This window comes from Haemaphysalis longicornis, unplaced genomic scaffold (genome assembly GCF_048455015.1).
Source record: "Haemaphysalis longicornis isolate Haplotype H1 unplaced genomic scaffold, Haemaphysalis longicornis Haplotype H1 scaffold_1, whole genome shotgun sequence".
Classification (NCBI taxonomy): Eukaryota; Metazoa; Arthropoda; class Arachnida; order Ixodida; family Ixodidae; genus Haemaphysalis; species Haemaphysalis longicornis.
In genome coordinates this window covers 285,330,124-285,354,287 of record NW_027526203.1, presented here as the reverse complement: position 1 = coordinate 285,354,287, position 24,164 = coordinate 285,330,124, and the positions used below count along the sequence as shown (strand labels likewise).

The window sequence follows — 24,164 nt, the reverse complement described above, 5'->3', positions numbered from 1 at the left end:
TAGGTGCACGCTTTATCCTTTTACAGTCAAGTCTCGGTACAACGAACACCACATTAACAAACTTTTCAGATTAACGAGCATTTAAATCCCACGCCGACTGCTTATAGTTTTAATGTAAAATTATTTCACTACTACGTACTTCACAATAGCGACATTTCAAAATAACGATCGTTTTATTTAGTTCCGTGTCATGTTAACAACGCCTCAGTATTACGAACTGATATTTTCATTGCCGGAGATTCTTAGATTTCCGTTAAACAATCGCGGCAACCGGAGACGCGTATGCTAGCAGACGACACGGCAACGCGATGCGCAGAAGAGGACGTCTTGAAACTTGCTCCGCAGGAATGCGCGAGCCGATGCGAGGGAGATAAAAATAAGGTGATGAGAAGGGGGGAAAAAATGAGGCATGGGTGGCCTCCTCCGTCCAGAAAGGCCGCGGCCGCGCTATTCGCGCCCCAACTCGAGCTTTTCCACGTTCCGCCGCTGCTCGGGTTGCTTGCTGGACCTTCACGGACATCAACGGAGCTGACCACAGAGGACAATCTTCGGAGCATGGGCGTTCAGGATGAAGAAGGCAGCGAGGACGCCATGAACGACGATGCCTCTGAGGGTGCCGCGGCAGCACTCGTAGACTGCGACCAGCACGTGACGACTGCGGATGTGCGGGACAGCATACGAAAACGCCGCACATTTCCGGGGAAAACCGCACGGCCACGGTGTCTGTCCACAGGAATATGGAAGAGTTGGAGTCCTTCGTGCTAGGAAGCTTGTGCAGCACGCACCAGAAGAAAATGGCCAACTACTTTAAATAAACGTACATTGTTTCATGATCACTTGTGCATTTTTTTCTGAAAAATGACTTCTTCAAGGATGCACAGCTCTACAGGTAGGTCGTTTTAGGCATTGAAATGTTATTTGTTGTCTTAAATTTTGCGATTTTCGCTACAACGATCTTTGAGAATAACGAGCACTTTTTCGCGGTCCACTGTTTTCACTGATTTCACCGTACAACAAGCTCTATCCGCCGACCATGCAGCACTGCCTAATCCGTCTTAAAAGAAACAGCGAGAAAGTAGATTTACGTGTAGAGAGAGAGAGAGAGAGAGAGAGAGAGAGAGAGAGAGAGAGAGAGAGGAGAGAGAGAGAGAGAGAGAGAGGAGAGAGAGAGAGAGAGAGAGAGAGAGAGAGAGAGAGAGAGAGAGAGAGAGAGAACTTTATTGTTGCTCAAGCGAGGGGGGTGGGGGCGGTCCAGAGGGCCGCCGCGACCGCAAGGGTAGAAAGGCAGGCCCGTCCCGCTCTGTCCCATTTCCCAGCGCCCATCCTCTTTGCTCGTTTTGTTGAAATGTCAATTTCAGCGGTGCGCTGTTTTTGGAGATGCACTTTTACTGGCTAGTCCAACTCGCTTTTCGGCTCCCACTGCAACTCGTTCCGGAGGGGGGAGTAGTGCTGTCGACAAATTAAAGATTCTGTTGTAAGAAGAGTTTAATATTTGTTTTTTGTTGTTGTTGTTGTTTGTTTCTTGATAAGGGCAATTTCAATGCAATGTCCACTGTTTCATTTTTTGACCCTTTTGCCCTTTTTGACGAATTGTGATATTCAAGTGCTCGTCCTGCCGGGACCACAACTGTGGTCTGGAGTATGTATTGAAAAAATAAAATAAGCAAATATCGATTGTGCTTCACGCGTCGAACTACCTTTTCAATTTGTAGTCCCATTATCTGGAATAAAATTTTCGAAATTTAGCAGAAGGAACGAAGGGACGCTGTTGATTGATTGATTAATGAGGTTTAAACACGCCGACGCTACACACGATGGGGCGCGCGGTATACAGTGGAGGGCTCCGGATTTATTTTAACCACCTGGGGATCTTTAGCGTGCGCCGATATCTCGAACACACGGGCGTATCCGCTTTTAGCCTCCATTGAAAGGACGCTGTCAATTGATTGATTGATTGATTGATTGATTGATTGATTGATTGATTGATTGATTGATTGATTGATTGACCGTAGGGTTCAACGCGCCGACGCAGCGCAGGAGATGAGGCGCGCCGTAGTGGAGGGCTCCGGATTAATTTTGACCTCCTGGGGATCTTTAACGTGCGCCGAAATATCCCACACACGGGCGTTCTTGCTTTTCGCCTCCATCAGAAAAGCGGCCGGGAATGGAACCCGCGTCCTCGTCTTCAGCACTCCATTTAAGGGACGCTGTCAGTCAATCATGGGGCCAGGATATACGAAGTCCCTATTTTATTTTTCTATAAAAGTTTCTGCGCTTGTAGCTAAGGCACCAAAACACACACTATTACTGCAAACCCAGCCTACACCACAAAGCCAGGTTATCGGTACAGATTTTCTCGAGAGGAAGCTGCATCTTCCTGCTCACCTCTATTAAAGGGGCTATAAAGACAAAAAATAACTTCGTTTAATTTTGAAAGAAATATTTTAAGTGCGAATGCACTTTATAAGCGACCCCAAACCTTCCACCGCCGGCGGCGGCGGCGGCGGCGTCCGCAGTCCTCCTCTCCCTAGCAACGGCGTGGAGCGGAGAGGAGCGTCGGTAGCAACGGCGCGGTGACGTCACTTTCACCACGTGACCGCGCTCTCGCTCCGCCTCCTCGCCGTGGCTTGCGCGGGTGCGCGCCGCTCCCCCGCACCGCGCTCCTCGCGCCGTGACGTCATGGTATGACGTCACAGCGCGCCTCCTCTCCCCCAGCAGCTGCCGCGCGCCTCTCTCTCCACCGTGACGTCACACTCTTCTCCCTCTCCCCCCTCGCTCGGCTGCAGCTGCCGTGCGCCGCTGTCCCCTCTCCCCTTGCGCCTCGCCTCCCTCTCTCAGCCACCTGGCTCGGCGCGCTCGGCGCGGCGTACCCCCCTATATATGCAGCGATAAACTGCCAGACCTCCGTGGGTCGGCTCGCGCGCGCTCACGGGCGAATGCCAACGGATTTTAACTTTACTCCCCCTCATAGCATCACCCCGTGCATTCGCACTTAACCATGTTCACCCTCGGGGAAATGCTTGGGAGTTTTTTTTTCGGTAACTCGCTCAACTCCATTCTAGCGACGAAAGACGTTTTTTAACCGAAAAAAATGTGAGAAGTATACAAGGACGTTCAAAATTTTGCGCTACAGGAGTGACGCAGCAGACGCCAGCACTAAAAACATGGTTCTATCAGTGTGCTAACGTCCCGTTACCTTTGAAGTTCCAAGATCAAGCGGAACTAGAGGCCCCAGTACAATCGACTAGTCACGTTTCATGGCTCTGGCTTTGGTAGGCGGCCGTCAATCGTACAAACAAGATCCCGTGACGTCACACAGACGTCGCCCGAAAGTGACTGGAGAATGGCAACTGCTTCATCTGTTTTTCTTAATGTCCCCCTTATTTGGCTGAAGTTTCTGGTAAAATTAGTATCATTGTTATCGGGAAAAAGCACTCTTCTTAATTATCCGATTTTGTAACAATTTTGCCTTATTGGCCTTTTCAAGCGGAAGGCTATGGCTGACTGTCTTTCCCCTGAAATACAAAAGAAACTCGCGAACATAAAAAGGATACGTCAACATCACGCGTTCGTGTGGTGGCGCGATTTCTTTTGGACTTAATATGCTTATAAGCGACTCCAGTGACGACAAACAACTGAGTGACGACAAACAAACTGCGTGAGACAAGGGAGACGATATCACGCATTCATAGCAAACCCCTTTCAAAACGCGCGCTCACTGACGTCACGGGTCCGGCGCTTTGGCGGAGTGATACACTACATGAGGTGGTGCCGTTCTTGAGTTGTAACCGAGATAGCACTTTGTGTGGAGAAAGCGTCTAATCGTTCGTTCCGAGGAGACGGTAGCGTAGAGACGGTATCGGAGAGAGTAGCGGGGAAGAGTAATGGCGCGTTCCACCAGAACATGGTACAAGGTGCTGGCTGCATGAAAGTTCACCGCGCGTTCGCCACTACAGCGCCGAATACTCTGAGCAGCGTCAGTGTTTTGGCTCGCGTGCAGCTGTATGCGCGTTCACTGCACGCTCTAGCCCGAAAGGCGAGCTTTCTCTGGAGGAACTTCGTTCAGCCGCGTTCAAGCACGGCAAAATTTGTGGCTACGGTTGCAGGTATGTGTCGTGTCCGAGACGCAAACTCTTTCTCAGGGAAGAGCGCCGTGAACGCTCGAGAGACATAAAATTTGCTTATGTCTTTCGCATCAATTCGGTGCCACCTCCTGTCGTGTGATGGTCATCCAGTGGAATGGCTCCTAGTTTTTTTCGCTGCATTTCCCTGTACTCGAATACATCCCGATTTTCTTTTAATGCTTCTTTACATGTATCCGCATTTTGCCTCCACGATACTAGAGTCAACTGGACAATAGAGTTACATAGTACGGGTACCGTACCGGTCCCGGTACGGTACCCGGTGCACCTCCGCATGCACAGGAGCAGTTTCCCGCCTTTGAGCACGCGAACTAGCGCCGGTCGCCTACCAGGTACAGTACCGGGACCGGTTCTCCGCTATGCTGTAACACTGGAGAGTTTTAGCTGGCCGTTTTCGACACTCCGCTCCGGTATCGGTGGCCCGCTCATTCGTGGCCAAGCGCGCCACGCATGCGCAATGGCGCTCCCGCTTGCTAGCGGACCGTGAAAAACGGTCAGCTAAAACTCCCTATTCCCCGTCGAGGGAGATGCGGTTATCGCTTAGCTAAAAGCATTTCTGCCGCTGACGCTCCGGTTGTGCTTAGCGGGCCGTCTGGAGCATAGCGGAGCGTCAAAAACGGTCAGCTAAAACTCTCTACTATTCTATAGTTCACTCTAACGATACGGTTAGCCGGCCGCGGCAGCACAGAGGAAGTGTCGGTGACGCCTTCGCGCGCCGTCGGCCGTACGCATGAGCCGGGGACTATTATGGCACGCGCCCTGTCAGGTAGAAGGAGCAAAAAGAAAAAAAAAAAAAAAGTGAACCACTTCAGTTTCAGTCTCAGATGTGTCTGGTCGCTTCGTTCCACGCGCACATAGACCCAGTTAAGTTTGCGACCCGGTTAAGTTTGCCGATTCTTTCGGACAGCGATGGGTTTTCGGTGCCTCGGTGGCGAAATAAGTTTAGGTCAGCTCAATTTCAGAGCTTCGACGAAGGTCCGCAATATTAGAAGTGCGAAATAAAAAAAGATTTCGTTCTTTTGCCTACTTCATACTTTTTTTCTAACAAATTACTTGGATTGCAGGAAATCAAAGTCAATACATATAGTATTTTATTGAGGATACATTCAAGTTCATTAGGTTAGGGACTGTGCCGTTAACCAGCAACGGCGACGGCCCTAAGTGACAACGCTCGAGTACTAAATAGCGCAGCAAATTCTAAACAAGCGAAGCAGACCGCCTTTGGTTTTCACGCAGCTTCCCCTGCAATTTGCGGGTTCCCAGCTGCGCGCAGGTATGTATACTATTCGACTGAGATGTTCTTGGCAGGTTTATTTGCCCGCGTTTATTTGCGCTGCTCATAGAGTACTTCTGGGGACCTTTAAATTGCGCTGGTTAAGCGCTAACGTCGAAGTGATACTCTATGGGGCAAAATGCATCGGTGTATTTGACTACGTATAAATGTTTCCGCGCAGGTATGACCATGAATGGCTACAGCGCGCCGCCGCCAGGGGTTGAACGTCGAAAAACATGGGGCGCCATTCCCAGGCACGTTCCTCGCCCTGTGCCTACTGGGACCACTGGCAAGCGGGAAAGAGGCCCATACGCAGGGATCGTCCTCTTCGAAGACATCGTGTTTCAACAGGACCCCCCCACCCGCACGGCCGACGTCGGGAAGTGACCTGCAACAACGCGGTATTGAGTAGTTACAACGGGACGCTTAACACTTCTGAAATATGTCCGGGGCAGGATTAAAGCGGCCTTCGCGACTTGTGCCGATGTATACTCGGACGGTAACGACGTGTGAGAGGAACAAGGAGGTGAATGCCCGCGCGTGCGCTTCATTGTATCCTAGCGACTCTCGAATAGTAAATTCCTACTGCGAAACACGGGGTGCCACCGCTGCAGAAGCTTGGGCGCGGCACCGCATCGCAGTAGCCGCAGAGCTATCTCGCTGCGATGTGCTTCCGTCGCAGCCATGTAAGCGAGGCTTATGATTGACCGGTAGTCATCGACAAGAAGGGCGAGCCAGCTGTAGGCTCACAGGTGGTTCCACACCTTCCTGTTGATAAGCGCCCGTCGGCGCAGCATCTAATCTGCTGCCTTTTCCCGATGGCTATCGGTTCATCGCTCTTTTGATTGTACAGCCACATTAATAGTTTCAACGGCCATACTTTCATTGCCCGCACTTTGAAACACAGACCGTTTGTGTTTTAGAGGCTTCGAAACCTCTATCTACTACCCTGAATCTTTCAGGGTCATTCATCGCGTCGAATTTGACCTTCAGCTGCCAGCGAGCAAGCTGTGCACCTTTCTTTTGCTTCGCTTGCCCGGAGCATCGCCGCTGCGGTGCCACGAGACGAGGGTAAAACGGATACTTCTCACGTGTGTGACTGTTCAGCCCCGGCTGAGCCGTCCGTGTTGGCGCTTCAGGGTAAGCGAACCACGTGGCTGGCTGGGGGTTCAACGGCTGCTTTGCCTCCGCTTGACCCCTCACTCTCTCCATCGATGGCTGGGCCGGATGGGCTGTTTGTGCGTGCCCTTCAGCGCAAGCGAAAAGGTGTATCTAACCACCAAATCTTAAACAAAGACACGAAACACTGCGCACATGTCTTTGTTTCAGCTCGTGATAACTTTAGATTTAGAAGCGAAAAACCTGAGCCATTTTTTTTTTCAGTTTAACGTAATTGCATGTTCCCTAATTAAACCCGGATGTACTAAACTAAAAAAAAAATCTACAGAGAAATCCTACACTGCAGAAATGCAATAAATTGGAAAGGCCAAAGTTGCGCCCATGCTGATCGCCACGGGCGGCGGTGGAAAGTGGCGAGCCCCCATGACAGCGTCCTCACCTTCACGTGGCGAGGTGGGGATGAGGTTCTGAAAGCCTGCAAGGCTGGGACAGCAGAGGGAAACGGGGAGCGAGGACAACGGTGGTGAGGTGAAGGAGGGTGCTCCGCTCAGCCCTTATCCGCACTCCATTGTATTTACTCGAATTCATTTTCCTCAATCCCATCGGAGACTGCATGTCAAGACCACATGTCCGCGTAGCTGGTTCCATTGAAGCTACAGCCTGTCATAGCCAGAATTTTGAAGGCCTCACCAGTGCCTTGTCACGGTACGGTTTGAACACAGGCCATCGCTGCAACGCAGCATTGCAAAACGTCCACCGCGACCAGCAAAAACGTGGAGGCTTACTGTCGTCATCATCATCAACAACAACAGCTTGCTAAGGTCCACTGCAGGACGAATGCCTCTCCCATCGACCTCCAACCGCTCCTGTCCTGCGCTGTTCGAGCCTATTCTTTGCCTCCGAATTTCCGTATTTCGTCTCTCCACCGAGTTATTGGCCTTCCCGCCCTTCTACACCCGTATATCGGTATCCACTCTGTTCCCCATCATTGTCCACCGGTTGTCATTTCGCCTACCTGCGTGGCCAGCCCAAGTCCATTTCTTTTTCTTTATGTGAACTATGATACCCTCTACTCTAGTTCGTTCTCTGTTTCAGGAAGCTCGTTTCCTCTCCGTTATACCGTAACTCCTATCATTCTTTCCATTGCCCGTTGAGCTCCCCTAAGTTTGCGTTCAAGTTTTAGTAAGGCGCCAAGAACCGGCAGAACGCATTGTTTGTATATTCTTCTTTTCGGTGATAGAGGTAGCTCACTTTCCATTATTTGTGAGTGCTACACTCTCGCACCTACAGATGCTGGTAAGTGGGAAGGGCGCATAGGAGCGTCGGTGGGCGCGAAACGCACGGGTAAACACCGACCGCACGTTACAGTTTCGTCAGTTTCGACGGTTAACCATCTGTACGGAGAGCATGGGCGCATTATTCTTTTTGTTTTTCTAATAGGGATGTCCGGGAGCCAGGCGGCGTGGAGCTCTGCTGCTTGGGCAGTAGTACTTCAGAGCCCAACAAATGACTTAATTGGCGTCAAATGAAACTCGTCATCCGACAGCATCATGAAGAATGTTCTATAGATCTTTCACCGCCGAGCGATACACAAAGCTAGAGACAGTACTGCTGACAAGCGGTTTACGCTAGAAAGATAAAACAAAAAGAAAACATCGACATGGCGGTGGGCAGGAAGCGCGCAGGATGAAAGTGAAAGATAAATAGACCTTAACTCGTGCTTGACAAAAATAAGAAGACAAACGAGTCGTGACGTTCGGGCGCCAGAAACGAACGAGTTCCCGCATCTAAGGGGAAGGGTGCCGGAGGACCAACAACTTCGTAGGTAGAACATCCGGCGTTGTCGGCTTCGTAGCCGACAAAATGGCAGACAACACGGCCGCCGGCGCAACGAGAATAAAAGTAAAATAATTGATTTGAAAAAAAAAAATTGGGTACGTTTGTGCCATGGATGATGGGAGTCGAACCCGGGACCTGCGGAATGCGAGACGAGCCCGAGTCCCCAACGCCACCGCAGCTCCAAGGCTTTATTTTAGCTGATCACATAAGGTGGACCCGGTGATGGCGTCGTGGCCTTCGAGTTACACGTATTGAGCTTTACATGGGTGGTTTGAGAATGGATTTGGGTGATTTGAACTATCCCAGTAGCAATTAGGCGATCAGTAATCAGACGAGTACTAAAGAATGTTTCCGCTAAATGTCCTATCGGAGATACGCACGTTAAGCCTAACGTTAAGCTTTGCGCTCTAACGCCATCAACCGGTATGCGCAGCTTTACGCACAGTGCACATGAGTTTGATGTTGCTTGGCAAGTCGTAACGATCAATGTTACGCCGAGCTGACCAGGAAGGACGACTGGCCAAGGTTCTTACTCAGTCAAGAATTATAATGAAGACAAAACTAAAGGACGCAAAGGCGCAAGGTTTACGATGATTATCAGCAGAAACATGATTTCAGCACGCGCCGCTTCGAGCTTTACTCTCACGCATTTTCTTTACCCAGCGATGCAACAGTCACCAGCAATCCAGGGCGCTATGGCGACACCCACAATACCAGCACATCTGTTCCGAATTGGGCACTAATACGTCAGCATTCGCTACATCACAAGGAGTGCTTAGGCGTCCTGGTAATTTTTTTCCTACGGGGCAAGAGTGGGGCGAGGGCGGGATATTTTTACAACTTCGGCCGAAGGTGGGGTGAAGAATAGATGATAAAAATAGTGACAGGGGCGTCAGTTGAAGAGATCAAATCTAAATTGAAGGTAAGGCAGAGGTGGTCACGGGTACATGTCCTCATTTTAAGAGATTGAAGGTGAGGCGGCGGTAAGTTTAAAATTAGGGCATGCGCCCACCTTTGCCCACGAGTTATTCGCGACGACCAAACCTCACCATTCGTCACAGTCTTGCGAAATCAAGGATTCGTCCCGCAGTGTACATCTTCCAACCATATATGTACATACATGCTTGGCCGACTGTGCATAGGTGCATGCGAATGGGTGCCTTGTAGTACATATTTAGCATGCAATGTATGCAATAGGGCAGCGAACTGGGCGAGTTCCATGGAAGATGCACTCATGATGGCCAGCTGAAACGAAAACACGGGACAAGAGAAGGACGGCACGGGCGCTGTCGTCCCCACTCTTCCTGTCCGGTGTCTTCGTTTGCACTGTCCACCATGCGGAGCCCTAGACCAACCGTCCAATCAGCCTTGGCCGATCGTCCATCGGCCAAGGCTGATTGGATGGTAATCGTGCCGCATTGTGCACCACCACTTTACACGCAGTTGATGCCGCACGCGGTGACACAGCGTTCCTGAAACACCTTAGGCAGTGTGCTACCTTCTCGACCAGGATAGCGTCAAGTGCATCAGAACCGCTTCGAGAATTTGGTACCAGCTGCGGCCTCACGCAGACTAGCACCGCAGGCGCGGCGGCGGCAGCAGACGACACTGTTGCTGGGACGCAGCACCAGGCAAGCGGTGGAGCCGACAGGCGTCAACGTGTACGTGACCATTCATCGAACACTGTTTCGTCGAACGCCGTTTCATGGAAGGCATGAGCGTTTCATCGAAACCGTTTCATCGAACGCCGTTACATCGTAGTGACGTCGCCCGTTACATCGAATGCTGTTCGGAGGCTGCGGTTGTGGTTTCTCTTGCTGCTAGAAAAGTGCAAGTTTTCTGGTCATCAAGTGATGCATGATGCATGAAAGGCTTTATAATTTCAGGGTCGCATAATTTTAATGCGCATTTTCCCAGCAGAAGTATTTGTCCCTGTTACTTCCCATGGTGATTATCGGCAACGTGCAATGCGTTGAAGTCGCTCCGGGTGATGCTGCCTTTTGTGTTGTTATTACTGAAGTTTGTTTTTTTCCCTTCTTTCGGTTTTCTGGACTTTCTGGGCAGGAGGCACACATTTTCAGGACGCACTAAAAATCTATCAGCCGACTGGCAGAAACCTGAAAGAAAATTATTTCGCAACGATACGAGCTGTACATGTCACTACAGTGTTCAATGACATAACAGTGTACTGAAACGCAGTCACTGTTTTAACTGATCAGAAGTTACCCTTAAAAAGTTATTCACTGGCAAAGTGCAGAATGTTCTTCTCGCCGACAATCCGGAAACGTCTGTAACGAATTAATAGGTCAGTTGACTCCAGAGAAAAAAAGTCACGCTCCTGCTTTGTTACTAATAGAAGTCTTTTTCTACCCTAGTCTACAAAGTTATAATAATAACCTTCCTCAGCGTGTCATGCCAATGAATGGCTTGGCGTCCTTAGCTCTCAGGGAACCGGACACATGCTGCGTAGCAAAAAAGGGCACGCCGAGGAGCCTAGCACATGAAAATGCCTCCAGAATGTCGGCACTTACCTGGACGACCTCCATAGGAGCGCTGGTGCTGCGAGGATCAATCCGTTTTAAAGCTTCATTCGCACGCAAGACCTCCAACCCTTGTGCTATCCGGAGCATGATTACACTTGTTGGTCGGCTTGCCCCAGGGCCGTAGCCATAAATTTTTTTCGGGGGGGGGGGGGGGGGGGGGGGTTATGGATTTTGGGAAGAGGGTAGTTTTGCTGAAGGCAACTGTAAGTATTGCTTACGTGCTGCTTGGAAAAGATTTCGGGAGGGGTTCGAACCCCCCCCCCCCCCTCCCTCTGGGTACGGCCCTGGCTTGCCCTTCTTGAATGGTGGCCGCACGGTTCTGTACTTCCAATACACTCTACATTCGACCTTTTTGTCACGTTCTATGTGTAACCATCAAGACAGAGTTTCGCCTTCCCACGAGCGGTAGTTAGTTGCCAATTACATTTTTTACGCCATTTTGAAATACCGTTAGCTGAGGCACTTGTAAGATGCCAGTATCTAGCGAACTCATCAATGCTTATCCACGTGCCAAAGTGCTTGGTGACGAAATAACAGCGCGAAAAAATAACAACCACATTTATTTCTGTCCATGCGCCATGAATGCTCTGCTCTACTGTGTACTACCAAATTCGATGAAATGTCCTCGATGAAATGTCCTTCTAATAACGGCGCTCGGTGAAACAGTGTTCGATGAAACGGCTTCTATAAAGTGGCGTTCGATGTAACAGCGTTCGATTAATTGTCTGCAACCCGCGTCAAACATAATACTCATAACGGGCACAAAGGAGGATGCACTTAGAACTTCGTATAACCTTCTTGACGGACACAGCCCTTCGAAAGTTGTTTACAGTATACGGGGAAGCCCCCAGGCGTTTGCTTTAACTGTGTCAATTGGCTCACACGATCCTGACGACCTCCCTCACACAACGGTTCCACACACGCGAATGAGTACAACGTGCATTTACAGAAGAGGCAAAAGCAAAAGACGCCCAGGTACGGCGCACGAACAGGTTCGTGCTTCGTACGAACATGCTCGTTTTTCTCAACTAATGCTCTTTGTCACCAACTTTGTTGCCGTAAAACAATACCACCGATTATAAAGGTGCTAACTTTGATGTTTAACGATTTTAGAGCTCATTCTCCAACATAGCAGCGTCTACTTACGAAACGCTGCATATGTTTCAGGGTACATTCAAACACCCCAAGTTTTAAGTTTTCCGCATTAAAAAGAAGCAGCGATAAAAAAATCACGCCAGATCGTTCACAGCACACGCGCACAGGCGCCCAGGGAATGTTTAAACGTTCCGGGTCGCTTGATGCGTGCACGCACAATCTGGCAGTCCGTTAACCTGGCCGAAAGGAGCCGACTTACCCGTTGGCCCGCGAGAGAAGCCTACGGCCCGCCGCGTTCATCAAATTCCGGCACGGGCCGCTCGTCACGTACACTGTGTGGGTACCTCGGCGCACTTTTCGTGGCGTCGAAATGCCAGGGAAGACCTTCATACCCTTGACCACGGGCCTAGACACACACGAGCAACGAGCAACAGCTCCTCAAAACAGCGCAACAGCATGAAACAACTGTCCCGAGAAAAACTTTCTTGGGCCCCCAGCACCCTAGCGGGAGACGCTAGCAACGTTACCAGCATTAGGTTATTTTATGAAGTTCCACACAACCAGCATCACGCGAGACAAGTTTACTAGCGGCATCAGGAGGGGACGGAAAGAACCAGGAGCGTCGCAGGGCGCAGAGAGCGTACAACAGATGGCGCGCCTCTGCTCGCGCCGGCCTTACGCGCCAGACTTGAACGGGGAAGCGCGGGGTCGTCCAAGAGCGCCAGCGTAGGTGCCAGCTTTCGGTTGCAGCGTGGTTGTGTGGTCTAGCAATCATCCGTGGACGTGGATTTTGGCAGGCTTACTACACTAAAGGTGTGCGTGACATGTTTTTGTTCTACTAGCGAGAATTATAATTATGAAGTTCACGTAACTCGTAACACCTTACTACTGGCTTGCACTGACCTGTTTATGCTCCAATTTTGCAGCGTTCACGGAGTTCGAAACTATGCCGTTCCCTTACCGTCTTGCATTGTGCATGTTCTAATTACGTTTTTTTGCATTGCTTCCGCAGAAAACAGAAAATAATAAAAAAAACATCCCGCCTAAACTGCTCACCCGTTTTCACGCAAATTTCTCACGCACATATGGCCTCGTCTACATCGTCGGCAATACTTTTTTTGTGTGGATGTAGTTTTTTCGAAGGCGATGCAACATCGTGCATTAGCACGATGCACCTCCTCGCTTCACACAGCTCTTTCAATTACCAGGCATTACTGTCTAGGAATGCCATACTAGGAAACAACAGAGGTAGCGCAAGACAATGCAAGGGCGCGCTTTGGTCATGCACTGACATTTGCGCTGTTTTTCATCAGCCGGGGCCTTTTTTCTCTGCTGACTAACTCAGCCCTAGGCCCTAGCCGCCCATCGTATGCTGGCGGAGGGGGTCCATCTCGCCAGCAAGCACCAGGGTATCCCGGGGTCAGACACTTCCCACCGGGAGAGCACCGGAAGACCGCTCTTGCTGTTTCATTAACTTTCTTCACTGCTGCTTCAACATTTCCCCGATATTCTTGCTCGATTTCGTTCTCTTGCAGCATCCCCACGCTGCAGTCATGGTGCCCGTGCCTTAGGGCCGGATTAGCAGTGCCGAGGCCCGGTTCAAAAAAAACAAGGAGGGGCCTGCCCCGCCCCCCCCCCCCTCCTTACCCTCTCGTCATTATTGAGACTTGACGCCCTTTTAGAATTGTCTACAAAGAACGCATGCCGTATTTACTCAAAGAATCTCCGGAGCGCTTATGAGCACCTCCTGGGAGTCTACTTTCTCGCAGAGCACGTGGAGATATTGTCATCGCATTTGTACTATACCAGGAGACGAAGATACATAGACAGCATTAATATTTGTTGGGCTAGTTGGTTCACGCTGAAACAAGTGTACACTGCGCGAGAAGTTAAAACGTAAGGCAGAAATACATACGACATCTGAGTGTCGTATGTGTTTCTTCCTTTCGTTTTAAGCTTAAGCGCAGTTTACCTAGCTTTGTTTCAATAGACAACGTCTTCCCTCGAAAATCAGGAAGCGCACTTGTGAAAAATGACTTTTTATCTGCTTCCCTAATTCGGTAGAGCACGCTTCGGTTGCCTGCGTGCGAGTACTGCTGAACTGTTCCCACATCGTTACGCCACCAATGGTCTGGCTATTTTGTTATTTCATCCAGCAACACAAATTTAAGCTCTCTTAAGGCAGCGTTTCCATACAAGCAGCGAGGTTGCGTATATTGTGCCAGACAGGTGAGAAGGATAGGTGAGAAGGACAGGTGAGAAGGATACAGACAGGTGAGAAGGACAGGTGAGAAGGAAGGTCTATTGCCTGCAGGTGCCTCTGGGCTGGAGAACAGCAGTTGCCATCTGTTACAACAGCAAACTGCGGGCAGATTTCGGTGTAAGCGTACAAGATACACCTGTGAGAGCGTTTACGAGATGATTGTCAATCACGATGAAGAGGGTTTCACAGCTGAACTTAGCTGAAGGATCTTGTGACCCTGTCGTACTCGTCGTGCCTTCAGTGCTATGGCCGGCGCATGGTGTTCCCTTGCACTGGTGCTGAAAACTGCGCGGTGCCGGCTGTCGTATCCTGGCGATTGTTTTCGTTTTCTCTGGGTGTTTGCTTTGCACGAAGCATCGTCCTACGCTTCCTTCCCAAGCTTTTCAATTTCATCGAGCCTCACTCTTAATCCGGATACATACAGCACACAACAATATCATCAGGCTTACGGCAGCATTCTGCTGCCGACAAGGCACTTCGGAGCCTATAGGCTCCGAAGTGCCTTGTCGGTGGCGTTGAAGCGCTGCAAGCTCTACCCCGCCATCAGCGCAGTTTTCAATGTTGTAATTTCCTGCAGCAACTACATTGCCTCGTGCTTCGTTTCTGCTCGCTCATCATGATGTTCGGATAGTTCCATCAAGGCGGCTTTGATTTCTTTAGGACCTGCCACGAGAGCCCTAGTGGCACCCTCTTCCGGTGATCACCGCGTGTCTGAGACTTGCTTTGGGATCACCGCTGTCGCGTTTTGTTTCAAGTGAGCCTTTCAGCCCAAATATGAGTAGGCGCAGCAGAGGAAACGTATACACGCTGTCACAAGTACGAAAAAACTAACGGCTTGGTCATAAGAATCTACAGCATGCATCAGACTGAAGAACTGTAAGCTGACTTCAGGATTATGCACATTGCATTGTGCAACAAACAGCCTTTTCGAAGCATTCATTATTGAAATATATAATCTCTGCTTCAATCAGGGGAAATCAGCAGGAGGATTCAACTTTTTGAACCAAACCGCGAAGTCTGTCTTTTTTTTTTTCAGCCCTCGGGGGGCCATGGTTCATTTGAGCCCTTTGAACCATTGATAATCCGCCCCTGCCGTGCCTGCCTGTAGTCCCTCGCTTTACCGAGATAGTACTGCACAAGGGCGCCCGCCACTGAATTGGTGCATCGCAATTGATTTATTCCCATGGTCGAGCAGAAATCATCGGTATACACCTGGGTGCAACTGCATTCCTCTCGCGTCATTATCGCTGTGTGTACCCCAGCCGAAAAAAACCATTGGCCGACCAATTGGTCCAATTTGCCACCCAATGGGTCCAAATGGAAACCCAATGGGTCCAAATGGAAACCCAATGGGTCCAATTGGACCTATTGGAGTGATCCGAATTGGGCCCATTGGCCCGATTAGGATGGCCAGTTGGGCCAATTGGACCATTGGCTCCAACTATAAAGTTAATACTACTGACTGCTCCAACATGATGACCCAATCGGGGAGCCATTTTGGATAGTATTTGGATAGTATTCAATTACGACAACAAATGGCTGAAATTTAATTCTCTCTCTCACCCTTAATTTGAAACCTTCAGAAATGTTCAAAACTTGCAACCTTTACAAATGTATATTTATGAGGCAATTAATTTTGATATTACAATCAGCAATTCAAGATAAAGTTCTTAAAAAACATAACAAACACACTAATGAAAACTTTCCGACACCTTGGCAAAATTGTTTTGAAATAAAACCCCGATCCAATCCAATCGAATCCAATCCATAGACGGACAGTGGATAAGTGATATTCAACGTGGTGTTGGCGGTGTAGGTAGTGTAGGCGTGTTGATCGGTTGCACACGCAGTCTTCTCTGACTATATTGCATTGGAAATGTAAGGTGGTCTGCAAGAGTGTGAGAAGTGGCGACGATGATATCGCACACCCATAGCAGTGTGTTTCAAGATGCATCTTTACGCTGAACGCCGCTAAGCCTCGCACCGAAGGAAGAGTGTCTCTGTTTATGTGAGTATACTGTTTATATGTAAGTTTTCCTTGCCATTTTCACCAATCATAGCGTGAGCGGTGTTATTAAGAATTAATTTGTCTGCCTAAATATATTTCAGGGCTGTTCATGTTACGATTGACGGGTTCACGACATCGCCGCGCAACGCAGTTCGCCATGCATGGGACGTTGTTGAAGAGGTGAGCTCACGTCTTTCAACATTTCAGTGCCTTGTTGTTTTAATGCGCGAAACTGCGGTTTATCATAAACTTAACCCATTGTTCGCTTTTGCCACTCACTTTGTGAAGGTCCAGCCAGCCTGCGGCGACCGGAGCACGGCATGGACAATGGCCTGTGAAAAATTGCTTAAACGACGAACTGTCTGCATGCTGTGTATACAAACAGAGCAATAAAGGTATTCATTCATTCCGAGAGTTCTTGTATTTGTGATACAGGTAACCAACGCACTGCAGCGGCAGCTCAGATGGAGTGGCTGCGGCAGTGGGATCAACCAACTAAAAGTGCAACAAGTTGGCGGCCAATGGGAAGACCTATTGGCGTTCCAATGGGTCGGCCAATAGGTCGCCCATTCGGACGGCCAATGGGTCGCCCAATTGGCCGGCCAATGGGTACGCCAATGGGTGCCTAAAACATTATTGGCCGACCAATTGGCCAGCCAATTGGTCGACCAAATGGCCGACCAATTGGAACGCCAATAGGTCGGCCAATGGTTTTTTTCGGCTGGGACGTTTAAAATACATCCTGGGGGTTATATACAGTACAATATAGTAGCTAGTAGTGGTTCAAGCTAAATGGAGATGCCAGTTATTTTCACCAGTTGTTTCCTTTAAAACCATGGCATCACAGAATTATCGTTTACAAGTATTGTCTGCACTTCACCTTGTGTCTACGCGACACCCTGGCGCATCTATTCTTGCCACTGGGTGACTTTATTCTTCCGTGTATATGCTAAAGTCTTGTTATCCGCCTTCACCTATCCTTTTACCTTTCATTGCAAAAAACTTCTAGATTTCTGTTCAATTTTTTCCTTGCCGCAAATGGTTACTTAACCAACGAGAACTAATAGCGATTGTGCTAATACGCTAGATCTCTTTCTAACTAAGCACCCATTACTTGTACCAAAGATTTCTTACCTACCCTGGATAAGCGGCCATTTCAAACCCTTTCTTTCAAAATTAACATTGCAGTATCTAAATTGATAAGTACACATAAGCTTATTCGTGATTTCAGTGAAGCTACCCTCAAAGCCGTCAATAACTAATTGCACAGTTTTCTTAGCCTATTCCTTATCGAGTGCCGCGCAATTAAAGTAAATGGGAATTTATTCAACTGACTAATTCATGATCTAACGAATTAATATGTTCTTTCACCACGGCCACTCGATCTGCCCCCTTTTGGTGAGATATTCTAAAATCTCCACGGCCACTCCATCGCCCACCTTTTGGAGGGCGATCGAGTGCTCGTGCTTTTACACAAGGTATCTTCAAACCCTATGCATGGGGCCGGGTAGCTGGAGGTGTGGCGCCACCCCTCAGCGCTCTGGAATGGGCCGGCGCATTGGAGTGCGCAGCCTTTCGTTGTGTTTATCGTGTTTGCTTCGGCCATTTTAGTGTTTAGGTGGTGTTGTGAGTGAATACGTCCGGTGAAACGAAGTTGAGGCAGACGTGTTGTGTTGTTGGCTCAACTAACAGCTACGGAAACTCATCGCGCGCTTCTATATATGGTTGGGTAGGCAGTATGTGCAGGTCTAGTTTTTGCGGCCCTGTACGCCTGGCTTCACCCACCCTGAGTACGAATAGAAGTAATAGTGTTCATTTCTACCGGATTCAACCCCAACAGTTTCCGCACCAGCGCGCACGGCGGGGTACCAGGGTACGGTTGGTTTGAAGAGAGAGGTACTACTTACGTACGAGTTCGATTAATGTGTGGTCGTGGCAACGTTCTGGCACGGCCGCTTACATTTTTTTTTCTGTAACCGTAAGCTTTGAGCATTACGTTTCCTAGGAGTGCAGCACGGCAGCCTGAGAGCTGAAGCCTCTATATCGGGTTTTTAGCGGTTATGGTATCGAAAATCGGAGTACAGTCTAACCATACAGCAGCCCACGCACAACCCCAGGTTTTCCCATTTGTGTGAAATAAAGATCGGTACCGACAGACTGCCAATGGTTTTAAAAATGCGGCATAGTGTGTTAATTAACGTCAATCTGTGTTTTAATGTGCAAGTATTCGCCGAGTACCTGAGCGCGAACCGGGTAATTCCTTGTCAAGACATTTAGTCCTTATATGTAAATCGCTGAGGAGGAACAAAACTCTCCAAATGAAACAAAAGTCACCCAATTTGGATGTTGATAGCCGATTCTGGCAACCACAGTCCGTCGCAAGAAACTAAAAAAACACATTAAAATAAAAACTTTGAAAATGAAGCAACAAACTCGCAAGGTTCTACTTAGTAGTGTGCCTTCATGCGTTTGTCTAAAAACAAAAATAAAGAAACTGACAATTAACTGACGAAATTACAAAGGTGTATTCCCATCCCGCGCCCTCACATGGGTAACTCAACAAAGAAAAAGATGGCTGCGGCTTATCTCAGCTGACCCTGGACATGCAAAGCGAAAGCTTGGTTTAGCCTGGTGAAGTCTTGGTTTCACTTGGTTTGCCGTTGTCTACGGTTGTGGTCCCACTTCCGGCGCTTTGCGAGCCGAACGGCTTACTCTTGCTCGGTCTCCGACGCTAGCTTCGCGCGCTTGGCATTCCGCGCCCTCTTTAGTGAAGCAGCTCGCCGGGCGATATCCGCGCAGAGGTCAGGTGCCGCTTGCCGACGACGGCTCAGAGCATCCCGCCCCCGCGCAACCCTCAGAGAAGACGGCTCGGCTTCGCTCTCATTCCTGGCCAAGCTCGCACTGAGCGCGGCTATATTTCTAGGGACCATAGCGCGGCGCTGCTCTAAGCCAGGCGCGCGGCGAGTCACGTGGTCAAACAGCCACCCAGCTGCGGAGAGCGCATGCGCCAAGCCGGCGGCGGCGTAGCTCGGCACGGTGAGTCACGTGATGCGTTGCCAAGGCTATGGCGCAGCTTCGGTCAAATGCAGGTCAAATTGCTGGCGATGGCGAAACTCGGTTCGGACAGGTTTTAATAAAGCTTTGCTTTAAAAATAAAAAAGACGATGTCCGGGTTGACGCGTTTAATGCCAAAAAAAAAAAAAAAAAACACATGCGGTTAGTGACACGTGGAAGTGGCGTAACAATTTTTAAGCGTAAATAGACATTTTTCGAGATTTCTGCAGCTCTTTTTTTAATGCCGAGCGCTTCCTTTGAACATGCGACTTGTGACAGCGGTTTCAGTGCAGCTCAAGTGACACAGTTTGCTTATCAAATGTGGGTGGTAGACACACGTGTTGAAATACGACCACAGCATTTGGATGTAAACTAAAGGCAGCTCATTGGCACCTTCCTGTCTCTGTCCTGATTTAGCCGCGCATTAATTGTTTTTTCGGAGGCCATGAACCAACTAGCGAACAACCAAACCTTATCACACGCAAAACGCATTGTTTTTCCACGTGAATTCAATACCATTTTACTGTCACGCGGTATTTACTCTGGAAACGCACCCAATTTATCACCACGTTTCTACGGTATGTAATGGCGTTACGTAGCATATTCCCTTGAGCCCAGCCTTTTTATTTTAGGGGAAATCTTAAAAGGCGGTCCCCATCGCTGACTTTCGCTCGTGCGCGACGCCGTTTCTTCATCAACTGCAAATGTCAGGGCCGCAGCATGCTCGAATTGGCCGTCCACTTTGGCCGAGCATTTGCGGCAAGATATGCTCCTCGATGCGCCAAACCGGACGAAGGGAACACGCAGGCAATACGATATAAAATTTTGCTTTGTGTATTGAAGCTTTTACACATAGGAATGAACTCGCCCTTCCAGCTCGACTTTGTAGCTTGGCGCATTGAGCGTCGTCTGAGGTTTGCATTTACTGAGTATGTGCGTAAATCCTATACACGTGGCGTGCCTCGTAAAGGTTGTCTCTACTCGCAAGATTCCCCGATCTGAAAAAGTTGCTGCGGATATTTGGGCTTTCCGACTCGAACCGCAGAACGACGGGCAGAGCCATGCACAAGCACGCTGCGCTGACCACCACAGGGTATTCCACTGACGAGTGTTTCGCCAAGGGCGGCGCTGTTCCTCTCAAGCGAAGGTGGCGCCACGCAACGGCCGTCCGGTAACAAAAAGCGCCTTTACTGGGCGCTCAAGCGGTTTCCGTCCGCAAACCAAGTGCCTTCATATAAGCATGCTAGCGTGCCCTACGTAACTCAACTAAAACGCGTATACAAAAAAGACTTCCTTCAACACACTTTACGTTCCATAATTACAATATGACCCACCAAAATTTGGCTTATATACTACTACTGGTCAACTATCTAGTTGATTGTAATGGCTGCGCCATACCTGACGCGGAGTGACCTGTTGCGCCAAAAGCTGCTTTTAACTGGAAATTTATTGTCCCTCCTGATCTGTCGCTACCAAACGAACAATCCTATAACTATTTACATTGTATGGGGTTTTACATAATTGATTCATACGCGGCATTGCGAAAATAACTGGATATTTGACGCTATCGGCTAGTCCCGGAAGCGGCCAATTACTATGTACAGAGTTTTTCAGAAGCACTTTGTTGCACTCCTAAATTGGCTTGTCTAAACTTAATAACTGGTATGTGACATCCTGGCTGACTGAAAGTTCGCGGCAGTGGTCTTCCTTCATAAATCTGGGAGTAAAGACTCACCACAAAATTATAGCCCGGATTTCATTGACACAAAAAGCGTTCCGTGTGAAGTTCTAGAGCATGTTTTGTTTTCTAATCTTGTTAAATTTCTTGAATGAAAGCCTTTTTTTTTAATCGTACACAGTGCATGTTCGGGTGAAACGCAGTTATCTTCCACCCACCAACTTCACGTCATTTTAGACCATCGCTCACGTGTCGATTGTACCCTTGACGTCGAAAAGCTTTTCATAAGGTATGTCGAAAACTACTGATATTCAAGAATGAATAAATGAATGAACACACGTTTATTGAAAAAAAAAGAGGGAGAAGTCCCCTTGACATGACCCGAGGCCTCGGTCAAAAGTCGGAAATGGGATAGGAAGTAAGGAGTGGCGAGAACAGGGAAAGAAAGGCAGCTAGAAGCAGTCCTCAATGCCGGCTTCTCTGATTAAAATCAGCAGAGGGCCTAGCCCGATTGACCCAAAGTTCGTTGTCTGCCGGTCGTAGCGGGCCCAGTGTCCTTAGGCAGCGTTCTCTGGGAACACTGAGTGCCGGTGTCGCGCACTGCACATGGCCCCGGTATTACATTTCTGGCAGTTAGGAGTGCTGTACGGGTTTCCACGCCCGAATAAGTAGTGAGCCGTACTATGCGTAAGTGCCCGTTCTTATACGCCTCAACCGCCTCTGTTGCCCAACGGCTGAATCCGGGGGGCAATGGGTTGGGGCCTTCCGGAACTTTGTTTTGAAGAACGGCCTTCCGCTCGGCCTTCGCCAAAGCAGCGCCGTCCTCTGTGTCGATGTCGGCCTCCGCATCTGATATATTCAAGAATTCAAATTGTGGGAGTTGAACGCGCTGAAGCCAGACCTGGGCTACGAGGCGGGCCGTAGTAAAGGCCTCCGGACTAATTTGGACCACCTGGGAATCTTTATAGTGTGTCGAAATCTCGACACAAAGCCGTTTTCGTTTTACTTATTTATAAGCTAAATAAACTAAAAATTTACCGAAATATATTTATATGGTTGTAGCAGTTTCTGCGTAACCGTTCACAATTTGCAACATGCAATTTCATTCAGTACCTTTTTATCAGGTGGGTCGCATTAAAAAAAAAGCAGCTTAAAAGTGAGTTGCAAAACGTTTTCTTTGTGGGCCCTCTTCTCTTCGTCATTTAGTACAAATTTGCGAGAATGTGCTTTATGTAATAAGTGCACTTATTTACCGACTATCAGGTTATTTTTCGTGAAATAAATGGCGTTCGAAAAATGATATCGGTGCCATGTCTGATTTGTGCAAGAAGTGACAAATGCAATTTAGCACTACTAAATGCAAAACTCTGCATGCATGTTCCACGGTCAGGCATTTTTCTCCGGCTTGTTCATGACGTACACTCCGCTTGAGTCTGTTATATCATACAGGTACTTGAATGTTTGTATTACTGACACTATAGCGTGGTCTTTCATACAGAAATTTAATTAACCGCGTTAATCACACGCTAAGCTATTTATATCAATGTAGACCTACAACTTTTTATGTCATGTTACCGACCAGATTATTTATGCATCGTTATTGCCCGTATTTAGTGAAATGTGCGTATTTATAGAGGGGGAGAAAGGGAGCGCGCACGCACGCGCAGACAGACAGACATACAGAATTTTACTGATGGTTGTGAGCTTTCGCATCAGTATCCGCAGTAGCGGCATAAAATACTAAATACACGCACGCATGCCTATAAAAAACGGTCTGGTCAATCAAAACCCCACCAGGCACCGCACATCACCCACAATGTGTGCAATGGCACGAGAAAGAGCAGCTTGCTTTCGGAGGAGCGCGCGCAAAATGTCTGTAGTCACAGGCATAGGGGACAGGTGGCGACACTTCTGCCATTGGCGTGGACGCTTGCACAATCGTGGCGTCATTCAGGGTCACTATGTCGGCGTTTCAATTGGTCTTATAATAGAAAGGTTATCGCATGCACAAATTTAACACAAAAAGTGCTTGCTTTGTCATGCATTCAAAGAAACAAAATGGTAAGTTTCTTGCAGTACGATACGTACGTCTATATAAAAAAAAAATAGATCACCAGCCACTTACCGTGTATTAATATTGAAAAAACAGCAGACAAAAAACTTAGTGCGCGAAACAAAAGAGAGGAAAAAATCTAACTGAAAAAGTATACTCCTCCTACTTTTCTTCGCTAGGACATTAATACAGTCTAGAAATTCACTTTAAATTGATTTGGGAAGCCGGATTATACCAACTGGCGTCCGGTTTCAGTCACGTTTGGAGCTCCTCACTATAAATAAAGCTTTCTTGGAATAACCAAATTTCTGCACCCCTTCACAAATTAATAAATAAATCTCATCAGATCCACGCTTACAGCTTCAGTGCTTTCGTGCATGGCCGTGCACAGTGCAGATAGAAAACGTTAATTAGATAGACGCAGCCTGTTAGCAGACGACGCAGTTGTCCGTACCCTATCGTAGTGCGTGCAGCTAAAGGGATCGTCTCCCGGGGTTTCAAGCCTTTTTCTCCCATTATGACCCGTTTATCCCCGTGCCACGCCTGGCTCGGACTGGTGCTGTGACGCTTCTGCGTCGACTACATCCAGCAGTGCTCAAGCCAACGAAGTGAGGTTAGAAAGAGACTCACATTTCAAGGCAGGCGATTTGAAACCCAGTCCAGACAGAAGTAGCGGTCGTTCGTCGCTGCTGTGGGCGTATCACTCAAGTTCTGCAGCAAGGCGTCAACCGAATAAAGCCGGTCGCAGACTGGAGTTTATGCCGGGCTCGGCGCTCGACCCTCATGCGGTGTCCAGAACGCGCTCGCCAGGCTTCTCCCGAGAACAAAGGAAAATGAAAACAAAACACACGGCCTGGGTGCGATGTACCTCTCGCCACCGCGTGGCTGGCAGCGTCGTAGCGTGGGCCCTGGGCCCGATGGGCTACACGCGCTGTAGGCTGCCGACAGAGGGCAGCGCCACCGGCTCTCTCTCTCCTTCTTCCCTCTTCGCTCCCCGCCTCCGGGCTTGCGGGAAGGAGAAAGTTAAGCTGCGGGCTCGTTCGCAGCCTGTGCGTTCCCTGCCGGGGCTGGCTGGGTACCTGTAGGTCGCTGGCTCG

General features: G+C 48.9%; 1 protein-coding gene across 2 annotated transcripts in view; it reads right to left on the bottom strand.

Annotated features, from left to right (window-relative positions):
• Nucleotides 1-23,870, bottom strand: part of LOC144147086 (alpha-(1,3)-fucosyltransferase C-like) — a 45,928-nt gene extending 22,058 nt beyond the window's left edge. The window contains exon 1 of one of the 2 annotated variants that reach the window (XM_077679148.1): nucleotides 23,698-23,870. The gene's annotated coding sequence lies outside the window, so the exon portion shown is untranslated. Of the gene's footprint in view, nucleotides 1-12,270; nucleotides 12,550-23,697 lie in introns of those variants that run through there. The other variant, XM_077679134.1, reaches the window with a different exon arrangement.
• Nucleotides 23,871-24,164: the final 294 nt, after the last annotated feature.